Source organism: Narcine bancroftii, chromosome 4, assembly GCF_036971445.1.
Source record: "Narcine bancroftii isolate sNarBan1 chromosome 4, sNarBan1.hap1, whole genome shotgun sequence".
NCBI classification, from domain to species: Eukaryota; Metazoa; Chordata; class Chondrichthyes; order Torpediniformes; family Narcinidae; genus Narcine; species Narcine bancroftii.
The window spans coordinates 230,142,127-230,157,489 of NC_091472.1; positions in this window are offsets into that span (position 1 = coordinate 230,142,127).

The window sequence follows — 15,363 nt, forward strand, 5'->3', positions numbered from 1 at the left end:
CGTGTTTAAGTGCAATAATAATGGTTATACCCAAAAAACATAGAGATCCTTTGAATGTAGCTTCATATCGGCCAATTTCTTTATTAAATGTGGATTATAAAATAATAGCTAAATTATTGGCAAATAGACTTGCTAAGTACTTACCACAATTGGTGCATGCTCACCAGGCTGGTTTTATTAAAAATAGGTATGCCTCTGACAATATTCTTAGAGTGATTTCGCTGATCAATGCTTCACGTCAGCAACCCAACCTACCAATGGTAGTTGCTTTAGATGCTGAAAAAGCTTTTGATAGGGTCGAATGGAATTTTTTTATTTAAAGTTTTGGAGAAATATAAGTGTGGACCCTTTTTATTGATTGGGTGAAGGCATTATATAATAATCCCATTGCTAGGGTGGTGACAAATGGTCAAACCTTCTTTCTTTAAATGATCACGTTCAACCCGTCAAGGTTGTCCTTTGTCGCTAGCTCTATTTGCGTTGGTCATTGAACCGTTAGCTCAAGCTATTAGGCAGAATGAGAATATTAGAGGTATAAGGATCGCAGATGATGAATATAAGATTAATCTATTTGCTGATGATGTTTTGAAATATTTAACTAATCTGGAACGATCTTAAATTTACTTCCAAGAATGTTTAGAACAATATGTTAAATTATCAGGATATAAAGTGAATTGGGACAAAAGTGAAATATTACCAATCTCTGAGGGAAATTATGACCAGTGTAGACAAATTACTAAACTCCGTTGGACAGATAAAATTAAGTATTTAGGGATAATGATTGATGTAGATATTCAATCATTGTATAATTTAAAATATGTACCATTAATGAGAAAGATTAAAGCAGATTTAATTAAATTGAAGGATTTACCTTTGTCATTAATAAGTTGAGTAAATTGTATTAAGATGAATATCTTTCCATGAATTCAGTATCTCTTTCAATCGATTCTTTGTTTACTTTCGAAATCTTTTTTTTATGATTTAAATAAAGTAGTTTGAGAGTTTCTATGGAAGGGAAAATTAGCTCGAGTAATGATACATAAATTTTTTTTAGGATTTAAATAAAGTAGTTTGAGAGTTTCTATGGAAGGGAAAATTAGCTCGAGTAATGATACATAAATTGACCTGGAAATATGCTTTGGGAGGTTTGCATTTTCAAAATATTACGAAGCAGCTCAATTAAGATTTATTAACCGTATGTTGGATATTTCGTGCCCCCCTAGGTGGGCCAGGGTAGAACTGGCTGGTATATCGGAACCTTACTTATTTCAATTTGTATTTAAATGAAATTCTGTTTTATTACAGAGATATAATGTACTGATTTTGAAACATTTGTTAGAGATTTGGACTAAAAGGAATTTATTAATAGGCTCAAAAGGTAAAATATCAGTTCAAGCCCCAATATATCAAAATAAATTGATTCCTTTTTCATTGAATAATAGATTTTAAGAAAATGGCAGACTAAAGGAATAAAGTTATTGCAGGATTGTTTTGAAGAGGGTAAACTTTTATCATTTAATCAACAGAGAAAAATTTGGAATTTCAGTGAATTCTTTGTTTGTTTATTATCAAATTAGAGAGTTAGTGAAAGATAATTTTGGAAGAGAAATTAAAATTCCTGAGTTTATGAAATTTGAGTTTATGATTTCTCATTTTTCAGATAAGGCTCTTATTTCAGAGATGGTATGTGTTGTTACAAGACACTATGGATAAAATAAATTGAGATAAATCCAGAATTAAATGGGAAAATTATTTAATTTGTGATATTAATCAGGCCAACTGGGAGATGATGTGTTTTGATGGTGTGAATAAATTGTTTAATGTAAGATATAATATGATTAACTATAATTTTTTGCATTAGTTATAGTTAACCCCTGAGAAATTGAGAAAATATGGATTTAGTAATTCAGAGTCGTGTTTTAGATGTGGATTACGAGTAGGAACATTTTTACATTCTGTTTGGCTTTGTGATAAAGTTCAATCATTTTGGTATAAAATTAGGGAATTTTTTCAAAATTTGTTTAAAATTCAATTCTTGTGAGATCCCAAAATCTTTTTGTTGGGTTATACTGCTCCATTTCTGGATTTGCGGTTAAATAAGTTTCAGACAGCATTTTTACATTTAGCATTAGCGGTAGCATGTAAATGTCTTGTGATTTCTTGGAAAGACAAAGTTGAGATAAAAGTAAATCGTTGGCATAACGAGTTGAGGTCCCGTATTTATATGGAGAAAATAACATATAATTTGCATGATAATTATGATTTTTTTTGTTAAGATGTGGTCACCTTATTTGAAATGTATGAATTCAGTAATATCTTAAACTGCTGTATGTATTTTTTTTAATTTTCTCAATGCTTCCCTTGTGGAGTTTGCTGAGGGTGGGGGAGGGGTGGGATAGTTGTAGTTTTCATTTTTATATTATGGATTTTGTAAAAGTTTTTGTTTTGAAAATATTAAATAAAGTTTTTTTTAAAATTTTAAAAAAAAAGAAAGTTGGTACTTCCATACCAGGCAGTGATACAACCAGCCGGAATGCTCTCCACGGTACAGCTGTAGAAGTTTACAAGAGTCTTCGGTGACATACCAAATCTCCTCAGACACTTCACAAAGTATAGCCGCTGGTGAGCATCCTTTGTGATGGCATCAACGTGGAGACTCCAGGACAAATCTTTGTAGATGTCATGAGCATGTGTCATACAATTCGTTGTTATGAGGCAACATTATTAAGTATTACAGGAGCAAAATTGCTGTAAATTAAATTTCACAAGGCCACATTATTCAGGAAATGGACAGCAAACTTTCTCGTGGATCGCAATGTGCTGCTAGTTCCATGTTGCATTCCTGGTGAAGGGCTGATGCTCAAAAGGTTGACCACCTGCTGCCGTCCATGGATGCTGAGGGTCCTGCTGAATTCCCCCAGCACGCTTGCCTATTGTTGGAGTTCTTCACCATCTGCAGTCTCTTTGTTTACCCCATATTTTTCCAGGCAAGGGCCTGGGAGACCAGACGAATCATGGTTTTTAAAGTGGTGCTCCGGATTCAAATACACTGACCTTAGAGCGTATGTGAAGTCTCAGTCTGACATCTTCAACGTAAGGCAAAAGCTCTGGGACAGTGTTTTATTCCTTGACTGAAGCATCAGGCTAGCCACTCTCTGAAAGTCGGTGTTAACCGTCCTGACCCACAAATGGGTGCGAACGTCAGCTGAGCCACACTTCTTGCAGGATGTGGATGCTGCTGTAACATAGCTCATGGGCTGGAAAGTCTGTTACTCTGCCCTATCTCTAAATTAAATGTTGTTATTGCTCATCTTTAAATGCCCCAGAGAAGATGGTGTTGAGCCTCTTTCTTGAACCACTGCAATCTTTATATAGGTGATGTCTCTATGCAGTTTGTGGCAATACCCAGTGATTCAGACTCCGGGATGGTGAAGGAGCAGCAATAGGTTTCCGTGCATGACCTGGCAGGGAATCTGGTCGATGGCTTTCAATCTGCCTGCTCTAAAGATCCTCAGTGATAGGGATTGGGAGGTGCTGCCAGACCAGCAGGTAAATGCAGTGCGTATTGTAGGTGAAACTCACAGCTACCACTGTACAAGTGTAGAGTTTTATTGGACAACTGTCAGTCAGGTGAGTTACTTTGCTCTGGATGGTGTTAAACTGATTATAGGTTTGCAGAGCAATGCTCAGAGGCAGGTGAAGCATATTCTTGCTCTATTTTTATTTATTTTGTAAGGTGGTTTATATAAATGTTTGTACTGTGATGCTCTGAGAAACAACACATTTCCTGACATCTTCATGACCATAAATTCTGATTCATAAACCTGATGTGCAACAGTTGGGTGAGGTCAGGAGTGGGTCACTCATTAGGGAACACCCAGCATCTGACAAACAATTGGAGTCCCGAGCTGCTGTGTAATGAAAGCCTTGCTAATCATTTCCCCACTTTTTCAATAGTAAATTTTAAAATGTAATTTTATGGCAACTTTGACATCTGTAACACTGCTGCAAAACAGCAAATTTTGTGGCACATTCAGCACAAGAAATTCTGATTCTAATCTACAAACTGCTCTCAGGACTTGCACAGATTCAAAATATAAGCTGCACTCCGTGAAAGAAGCACTTTAGTCTGCCCGAAACCTGTTCATCTTCCAGTATGGAGAAGCCTATGATTGTATGATGCTCACTGGCACATTCCAGAATGCTGGAGCAGGTTCTAAGGTTCAGTGCAGACAATGTAAAGACCTTGTGAGGACATTGGACACTGAGGGACTGAGACCTGTGGGAAAAGTATCTCAAACACTTGAAATGCATGTCTTCCAAGGAGTGCCAGCAATGATTTATACATAGAACGTGCTCACACTACAAATGACGACATTTGGGATTCCTGACGAAGGGCTCAGGTCCAAAACATCGGTTACCTTTTACTGATGCTGCCTGTCCTTGTACCTTCATACCCCTCCCATTCATGTACCTGTCCAAATTTTTCTTAAATGTCAAAATTGAGCCTGCACTTCAGATCCAGCTTGTTCCATCCACTCACCACTCTCTGCATGAAGTTTCTCCCCCTAATGTTCCCTTTGAACATTTCACTTTCACCTTTTAACTATCGTCCTCTTATTCTGGTCTCAGTAGAAAAGGCCTGCTTGCATCTACTCTATCTATACCCCTCATGATTTTGCTTACCTCTGTCAAATCCCTCCTCATCCTCTGATGTTCCAGGGAATGAACCCATTAACCTTTCCCTGCAACTCAGATCCTCAAGTCCTGTCACATGTAAATTTTGTCTGCATTCTAACAATCTTATTGATACCTTTCCTGTAGTTAAGTGATCAAAGCTACTCACAATCCTCCCCAGTTAACCAGGAGAGTTGGCAGATGCTGTGATTGACGTGCAACACACACAAAAGTGCTGGAAAAACTCAACAGGTCACACAGCTTCTCTCCAACCTGATGGCATTAACCTCCAGTTTCAGTTAAATCCCCTCCAATGTCTTTATTTCCCTGTCTCCTTTCCTGCAGCTCCCCAACCCTTTCCCTTTCCTCTCCATTCAGAGTTATCACTTTCCCTACCACTTATCTTTTTTCTCTTTTCTATCCTCACCTGTATCCATCCATGACCTCTTACCTGTTTGACTATATTCATCCCTTGGTCTTCTTTCCTCCTCTCTCCTCCCTCCCCCAACCTTTCGCTCATACCTTGGAAAAGGCTTCAGACCTGAAGAGTTTGTTACCCTTTGCTTCCTAAGGAGATACTACTGGACCCACTGAGTTTCTCCAGCACTTTTGAGTATTGCATATCCTACTCCAAATTGAGCCTCACCAATATTTCATGGAGCTTTGTCAGAATATCTAAACTTTCATACTCAGTTCTTTCTTTGATGAAGGCCATAAGCTTCCTTTGTGACCCTTTCTATCCATGACACTATTTTCAGGGAATTATATCGCTCTATTCCCAGATCCCTCTGTTCCATTCATTCCTCAGATGGTACTTGTCACTTCCGGGCTGGTGGCCTGGATCTTCCTGAATGCCGGCAGCTCATTGTTCAAAAGGAAAATGCATCTTTGGTTATGCAGACATCTTGAGGGTCTTATTTTAACATACCTTTCACATGATGCACACTCTCTCCAGGTCGCCCTTTAGCTATGTGGAGCATTACCTCAGCTGAGGTAATTACTTCCATTGTTCCCTGGCCAGGTATCTTGCTTCTGCTGACCCCATTTGGTCTTTCATTATAAACATAATACTTCACTAATAGGGAACAGTTCAAACATTACAGAGTGACAAAGCCACTTCCAATTACATCGGCCTGTCCTTGGAGTCTTGAGAGTAAAGATCTGAGCAATTTATTCCCACTCATGTCACTGACTGTGCCAGGAAATTAGCAGCGTGGATTCTGAGCACCTCTCGGCTGCAGGAGTTTTCAGTGATTTATTTACTGCCCAGGGAGATTGATTATTTCTTTCTCTCGGCCTTGACTGGTTGGTTGAATTTGATATTATTGATGACATGTCACAGTTACCATTTAACACAAGGCTTCATGTTATATTGAACAATCCTCCTGCTTTACATAGAAAGCTGACATTACCTTGAAGCTGGAGGATGAGAATACATTATGCAAGATTAACTCCATTTTGTAGACTATTGCCTCTTTTGTCAGTTGGATGGTGCACAGATTCCCCTATAATCTTGAAAGAACAATTTGTGAAGCAAGGGACATGTTACAAAGACAGGTAAATGAATTAAAATACAGATCCATCCGGATCAAAGAAATGTTGGTACAGGATTAGAGGCATTTGCATTCTCAAATGTTTCAGATCCTATCAGAGGCAGATTACCAGGACTTGTATATCACTAATCACTAATACCCCTGAGCATAAAGCCGTCCAAAAGGTAATGGACGCAGCCCAGGACATCACAGGCAAAACCCTCCCCACTATCGAAAACATCTACAGGGAATGCTGCTGTCAGAGAGCAGCAGCAATCATCAAGGATCCACACCACCCAGCACACGCTCTGTTTTCATTGTTGCCATCAGGAACAATGTACATGTACATAAGACTCATACAAGCAGGTTCAGGCCTCATTTAAAGACTCTTTTGCACTTCATTGAATTTTTTCACTGTACTGCAGTTTGTTTATGTGTACGTTGAGTAGTTTTATTGCACAACCAACAAGTGGCCTGGGAAAAAGAATCTCAGGGTTGTATGTGTTGTCATGTATGCACTGACAATATATCTGAAAACTGGATAGTTCAACATTGTGGGTTGTTTTTGGATGGGCTGGCCGATAGGGCTTGGACTGATACACCTTGTTTCATGGGCTGGGCGATTGGTTTTACACTAAGAGACTGGGTGATGGGGCTTTGACTGAGAGACCTTGGGTGATAAGTGACAGGAAAAGGATACGGAAGGTTGTAAACTCAACCAGCGTCATCATGGGCATTAAAGATAACAATGGAGTCAAGACTAATGCCCATTACGGGACTGGCTAAGTTCACAATTCTCTGTATCCTTTTCCTGTCCTGTGCATACCATACCAGGCAGTGATGCAACCAGTCAGGAGGCTCTCCACAGTACACCTGTGGAAATTTGCAATAGTCTTTGGTATTCCTCCAAATCTCTTCAAATTCCCCATGAAGTATAGCTACTGATGAGCCTTCTTCATGATAGTTACGACTTGAAGGCCCCAGGATAGATCTTCAGAAATGTTGACCCAGGAATTTGAAGTTCTTTACCCTTTCCACTGCTGACCCCTTGATAAGGACTGGTTTGTGTTCTCCTGGTTTCCCTTTCCTGAGTAGTCAGTGGAACTAGGCAGAATAATAGTTCAGCATGGTGCTTTAACATTCTACGGTTCTTTGGACCTTGTGACCTTAGTAAGGGGCCTGGTGATCATGGAGAAATACCAAGTGGCTTGGGTGTCGGATTGGTAACGGGCTGTATTGACTTGGGTGATGAGAGGGTGACGGGCTGGATGGTCTTGGGTAACGGGCTGGTAGTCAAGTTTATTGTCATATGATTGTACAAGTACAACCCAACAAAACAGTGTTCTCCAGTCCTCAGAGCAAAACATGCAGACACACAACCAGACATAACATACAAGCAGAACAAGTATTTCAACTATACAAATAAATATTGTTTTGCACACATGAGTTTCAGAGGGTTAATGTGAGCAGTTCATCAGACATTCAGTGTCCTCACTGCCCATGGGAAGAAGCTGTTTCTCAGCCTGGTGGTCCTGGCTCTGATACTCCTGTATCTCTTCCCCAACGGAAGCAACTGAAAGATGCTGTGTACAAAGTTGAGGGATCCTCAATGATTTTGCACACCCTCTTCAGACAACAATCACAGTAGACCATGTCGACGAAGGGGGGCAGGCAGGGGGCAAGGGAGATTCCAGTGATCCTGCCAATTTTATGATCCTGTGGATTGACCACTGATCCATTTCTCTGCAGCAACCGTACCACAGTGTGATACAGCAGTCAGGACACTCTCAGAAGGAGATGCTGCACCTTCCTGACAAGTGAGATGCTGGTCCACGATAGGTCACTAGTTGAGTGATCTCCAAGACACACTGTTCTCCACTCTCTCTTTTCTACAGTTATTAATGTGTAGTGGAGAGTGGTTGTCCCTGGTCCTCCTGAAGTCCACGATCATCTCTTTCCTCTTGTCCATGTTGAGACTCAGGTTGTTACACTCACACCATTATCATGAGATTTTCCACCTCTTCTCTGTAGTGCGACTCATCGTTGTTGCTGATGAGGCCGACGACTGTCGTGTCACCTGCAAACTGGATGGCACAGATGGAGCTGGATCTGGTGATGCAGTCGTGTCAGTAGAGTGAACAGGAGTGAGCTGTCGGAGGTTCCTAAGAATGATTCTGGGAAAGAAAGGGTTATCATAGGAAGAGCATTGGACACATCTTGGCCTGTACTCATTGGAATTTAGGAGAATGAGAGTGGATCTCTTTGAAACATTTTGAATGTTGAAAGACATAGACAGTATAGATGTAGAAAGATTGTTTCCCATGGTGGGAGTTTGCCATAGAGGACCTTGGGTGTCATGCAGGATACCCTGAAGGTAAACTTACAGGTTGATTCAGTGGTGAAGGGGGCAAATATTTGCATTAATTTCAAGAGGAACAGAATTGAAGAGCAATTTTGGACTCTTCATTTAAGAAAGGATATACTGACGTTAGAGAGGATTCAAAGAAAGTTCATTAGGATGATTCCAGGAAAGAAAAGGTTATTGTATGAGGAACATTTGACACTTCTTGGCCTTGACTCATTGGTATTCAGGAGAATGAGGGGGGAATCTCACTGAAAGATTTTGAATGTTGACATGAACAGATAAGATGTAGAAAGGTTGTTTCGCATGGCAAGAGAGTCCAGGAAAAGAGAGCACAACTGCAGGATTGAAGAGCATCTGCTTAGAACAGTTGCAGAGGAATTTCTTTAGCCAGAGGGGAATTTATTGCCACAGGCAATTGTGGAGGCCAAGTCATTTGGGTGTATTCAAGACAGGTTGATATTTCTTGATTAGCCAGGGCATCAAAGGTATGGAGTGAAGGCTGGGCAGTGGGGATGAGTGGGAAAATGGATCAGTACAGGATGGGCTGAATAGCCTGTTTCTGGTTCTCTGACTTGTGGTCTGTTTTACAGTGAACAACTGATGCGTAAAGACCCATTTCCAATGTGCAAGAAAGGTTCAATGATGTTGGACATGTTTCTGCTGATGCACCACTCGAAGAATGAATTTACAGCAAGCCCAACAGGAAAAATGGGAGGAGAAAAATCTATCGACCTCTCAGAAGATCTGATTTAATTCTTGCTTTACACAGTTTACAGGGTGACAGTTTTTAGCTTTTAGAGGGTTGTTGAGCTTTATTTATTTAATATTTTCTCTTCCAATTTTTACCATGTGTTGCTGGTGCAGGCATTCGTCAGATGTCCAAAGGATATGATGTAGAACACAGGCAGAGCAATTGATCCAATTTGAATGAACTGATGATTATACCTGGACTTTTAACCCCTTTCACACTGCCAATCCTCCTAAGAACCAGATAAAGACTGGGCCTGCTGCACTCAGGAGCTTTTCACATTGCACCGTGATTTACCTGGTTAATTAACAACCGACATTTTAAGGGGGGACGTCCCACCTCCAGCAGTGACAATGCAGATTGTACTTTCACATCTCCAGAAGGCAATTAGTGAGTTACCTCTGCTGGGCTTTGACACTTAACCCCATTAAGCGTCAGAGCCCAGTTGCCCTGTCGGGCTAGGATGTTTCACACCGTGTGATTACCAGATATGGACTGTGACAGTACAGATTCTATCACCAATGTGTATATGTACATATCTACAGAGGTTAATGTAGGATGACTGTGATTGGCTGAGAGTGTAGCCACACCTACTGGCAGGTCTTAAAGGATTGTTCCTAACCAGACCAGGTCATTCTGGACTGGTCGACCTAATTGTGATATGCTCCAGTCTTTTAGTTAATAAAAGCCTTGGTTTGGATCAATAAGTCTGGTTCTTATGACGCGCATCACAATTTTATTAACTAAAATATTTTGAAGGGATGGAGCGGATGCTACGGCTGGAACGCCTTGACATCGACCCACAGTCAGCTACAGCCTCGAATGACTTTAAGCACTGGGTGGGATGCTTCAAAACATACTTACAGCTTTCTGATCCTGCTGTGATAGAGGACAACCATCGACTACTAATATTGATGACTATGGTGTCCCCAAGAGTCTACCAGAGTGTCCAGGACGTGACCACTTACGCCGCAGCCATGAAGGTTCTGAAAGGGCTCTACGAGCGACTGGTGAATTGGTCTATGCTCGGTACAAACTTGTTACAAGGAGGCAACAGCCCGGTGAGTCGGGTAAAGCTTATATTCAGGCACTAAGGGCAATGGGCAGGGACTGTGCCTGTACAGACAGAACTGCTGCGGAGACCACAGACGATCTTATTCGGGATGCTTATGTAGCTGGGGTTTGATCGAATGAGATGAGGCAGCGCCTGCTAGAGCACGGGGGAGAAAACCTAGAGGACGTGATCCGGATCGCAGAGACGATGGAGGCTGCGGTCTTAAGTATGGACATGTACTCTTGGGACTGGACCCCACACTCTGATGTGAGTAGGATGCCCTCCCTCTAACCTACTACTGCCGCTACACTGTCTGATGCAACCCCAAAGTGTTATTTCTGCAGGAGGAACAAGCACAGCAGGTCCTAGTGCCCGGCGAGAAAAGCCAGGTGCCAGAAGTGCCTTAAAAACGGCCACTTTACTGTAGTCTGTCGCTCCAAAATGGCCATCGTCAAACACAGTGCCTCGTGTGAAGCCAAATCGCCAGTCTCCATTTCAAACACTTCTTCCTCAGAGCTCTCATCCAATGAGACTGAGGACTCCACCGCGTGGCAGCGCCTGACGTCACGGGGCAGACACTGAGCGCGGAAGGTACAACCCACCCTCACCGCAATGACGTTCACCCTACCTGCAACATCCAACCATGCCCAAGCCCTGACCTCAATGTCTGCTGCCGACCAGGGACCCGCTGCCGCCGTCAATCAGCGACCCGCCGCTGCTGCTGCCGACCAGGGACCCGCCGCTGCTGCTGCCAACCAGGGACCTGCCGCCGCCAACCAGGGAGCCGCTGCCACTGCCGCTGCCATCTGGGGACATGCTGACGCTGCTGACCAGGAACCCGCCACCACTGACCGCCCCACTGCTGACCGCCCCACCGCTGACCACCCCACCGCTGACGGCAAGCAGCGACTCACAACACTTACCTTTGGCTACAGGCAGCAACACCAAATCTGCAACACTGTTTTGTCAGGTCCAAATGTTTGCGTGACATCATCTCACACACACGTTGACACCTACCCCTGTGACCACAAGAAATGCCCACACCTCCGCGTTTGCCACCATTCGGGGTCCCAACATAGTCCTACCAAGTGAAGTCAAACTTCATTTGTGAATCTGCAGGGATCATCCACTTTTTGATCAACCTCCCATGCATGAGCTTGACAAAGGTCTTGCCAAAGTCCAACCAGACAACGCCTTTAGTGTTTTCCTTCATTAGCTTTTCGGTTGACCTCCTCTAATAACAGAAGCATTCAAGATGCTTTGAGATAGAAACATGAATGCGCAAAGACTGAGGGATGTGTGAAAACATCCGAAATTTAGTTCCATTTGTGCATCATGGTTAGCGGGACACCATCACAGCACCAGTGACCTGGCTTCAAATTGGGCACTGTGGTAAGGAATTTGCATATTCTCACCATGTCTGTGTGACCTTTTCCTGGGTGTTCTAGTTTCCTCCCTCTCTCCAAAAATATACAGGTTTGTAGGCTAATTTGGGTGTAAAGGGCAGCATGAGTTTAAATGGCCGAAATCGGTTTTTACCATGCTGTAAATACAATGTTTTTAAAAATGTAAAATTACATTTAGTGCAGACACATGGGCCAAAGGGCCTGTAGCCATGCTGTACTCTTCGATGTTGGAAGTCATTTAAAAGCTGATAGTGGAAGGTGAAGCAAACAAGCGTACCTGTGGGTTGACTGCATGGGGACATGTACTGTCACACAGTCTGAGAAAAGAAATTAACATGCCTTGTGTCACATCCAGACCTCCCAGGAGAGAGGCTTTTAAGTTCTGAACCAAAGTAGCATGCTGCCCTTGAGCTGAAATTGGCCACAATAAGGACTCATGAATTGTTTATTGGGACATTGGCAACCCTTTGATAAACATATAAAGGTTTTGGAAACAGCAAGATCCTAAGTATTGTGAGACAATATGGCTACTCCTGCTCTATTAATTCTTCCAGCTTCAAGCAATAGAGGGAGTGTGTGACATCTTTACAACGGTAAGGTGCCTTATATCAAATTACAGTGGCACCTTTCTCACAGCAAGATGCATTCTGTGTACACCTTGTGGTTTGACTAATGGGTTAAGAATTTTTTAAAGATTTAATTAGTTCCTGAAGCAGGCAGCGACACTATGAAGAAGACAGCATTAGTTGCATAAACAAATTTGCAAGCCCACATTTATAAAAAGAATCTATTAGATAAAGAAACGTATGTTAAATAAAAACTGTTTTGTCTGTCCCCATGGAAGACTATTCACTCTGGTTAGAATGTGGCAAGGTTTTTAAGTTTTTTAAAAAATTTAGACATACAACACAGCAACAGGCCCTTCAGGGGCACGAGCCTGTGCTGGCCAATTATACGCAAATAACTTACAACCCTCATACGTTTTGAAGGTTGGGAGGAAACTGGAGCCCCCGGAGGAAACCCACGCAGACATGGGGCGAATGTCTGACAACACTGGATTTGAACCTGGGTCGTTGGCACTGTAATAATGCTAATCACTAACCGTGCTCCCCATTTGCTGCATTTGAGATTTACTGTTAACAGTTTGGATGAGAAGGCATTTTCAGGGTGAAAGAGATGACAGATGTAAGCAACCTGCCATGCTTGATCAGTCGGTGGCAACACTAGGTAAAGAACTTCACTTGTCGGTTTAATTTAATTTTAATGTTATCAATGCAGCGCAGTAGAAAGTCCTTCCAGTCCATGAAACCCATGCCGCCCACAATGAACCTATCAACACCTTGCATTTTGGAGGGTGGGAGGAAACTAGAGCACCTGAAGAAAGCGCACGCGGTTAACGGGGAAAATGTACAAACTCTGACAGCTCTGGATTCAAATCCGGGTCTCTGACGCTGCCATAGCATTATGTTACTTTCTACAGCGCTAACCGTGCCACGCCTCTCATAGATATTCTCAGTTATGAAGTGGATTCTACCTTTGTTAAATCTTGGACTAAATATTTTATGCATGAAATGTATTACAACAGGATAAACATTTTAAAAGCAGATGAAACATGAAAGCCTGCAGATGCTGTGAATGTAAAAAAAAACACAGAAATGCTGGAGGAGCTCAGCATTAGGGTTGGATGGAAACTGCAAGACCTGGTGAATTTCTCCAGCATCTCTGTGATATTACTTTAAAAGCAAGGACTAATAACAGGTGTATATTAATGCACACTCTAGGTTTAGATAGGAGTATAAACCAAAACTTCTCGGTGCAGATTTGGAATGGGAATCGAGAAAGTGTGCACTGATCTAGTGGTAATGTTGGAGGGTCAGAGGTCCAGAGGGCTTGGACTCTGGATCTACAGACTCGCATTGCAGCAGATAGCAATTGTAGAGGAAAGAAACTTTAAATTTGAAGCAGGAACTTTGGTCATGAAAAGGACTGGTTTATTACAGCGGAACTCCTGGCCCCATCAGGTGGAGAAGTCTCCTGTTCCGTCTGAGATTGTAGATCCACAGTGGATGGCTCGAGGACTTCCAGCTGGGCTGAAGCAGTTATAAAGCAGCTCCATGTGTGGTGGGGTGGAGCAGTTCAACCTCAACTTCTGAAAGCCAATTAACAGCTGCCACCTTCCCAATCAAGTCTATTATCATCCAATTGTACAAGTACAACCCGACAAAACAGCATTCTCCGGACCTCAGTGCAAAACACACAGACACACAACTAGACAAGCAATACATATGTGGGAAAAGTATTCATATATACAAATAAATACATAAATAAATATTGTTTTGTAAATCTGAGAGTGTGTCAGATGATTAATGTGAGCGGTTCCTTTGGTCATTCACTATTCTCACTGTCTGTGGGAAGCAGCTGTTCCTCAGCCTGGTGGTGCAGTCTCTGATACTCCTCTATCTCTTTCTCACAGAAGCAGCTGAAAGATGCTGTAGACAGGGTGGAAGGGGTCTTCAGTGATTTTTTTTTGGGCCCTCTTCCAACTAAGATCCTGGCAGATCACGTAGGGAGACTCCAGTGATCCTCTCTGCCACTCTTCTGATGGTGGTTTGACCTCAAATCCATTTTGCTGTAGCAACCACACTACACTGCAATGCAGTCAGCCAGGATGCACTTGATGGTGCTCCTGTAAAAGGGTGACATGAGGTGGCTGGTAGCCTTGCCTGCATCAGTCTTCTCAGTAAGTGCAGTCACTGCTGTATCTTCCTGACATGTGAGATGTGTGTCCGTGATGGGTCACCTGTTAAGTGAACTCCAAGGATCTTGGTGCTCTCCATTCTCTACTGCAGAGTTGTTGATGTGCAGTGGAGAGTGGTCATTCCTGATTCTCCTGAAGTCCATGATCATCTCCTTCATCTTATCCACGTTGAAACTCAGGTTGTTATTCTCACACCATTTCACAAAATGGACAATAATTGCTGATACTGGCTGTGGTGTTCACATCCTGAGAATGAATTTAGAAGAAAGAGAATCCACCTCAGCATTGCATCTTTTCATCGCTGAGATTCTTCTGCATTCACCTATCCCTCCCCAACATGTGCGACCATGCGAATATCTGTTCAGAAACAAATTTGCAATAAACTCTGGTACTTTGGGATCTGCACAACTGAATGATTTGCTGTTGGCTTGGTTTTCTGAATCAGCTGGAATTTGTTCCTGCTGACCTGGCTTCTGTTTGTAGATTCAAAGTCATTTGGACAAGTCTGAGCACGAAAGACTTTATATCTGACGCTCGCACATCTGCGCTCCCTGATGTATGATGGTTACAGATCACAAGCCACAAATGAAGTATGGCCTTTACATCCTCAAATTGTGCCTAATAATGCTGGACAATGAAGATTTTGCTTCTTGAACACATTTGGATGTGTTTTATGGATATTGGGTTGCTGAGCATTGAAATCACCTTCAGGGCTCTACACAAAGCTCTGGAACACCTGGACAGAAAAGATGCATACATCAGGGTGCTCTTTTATCGACTACAGTTCGGCATTTAACACCATCATCCCCTTAAGACTGATCAG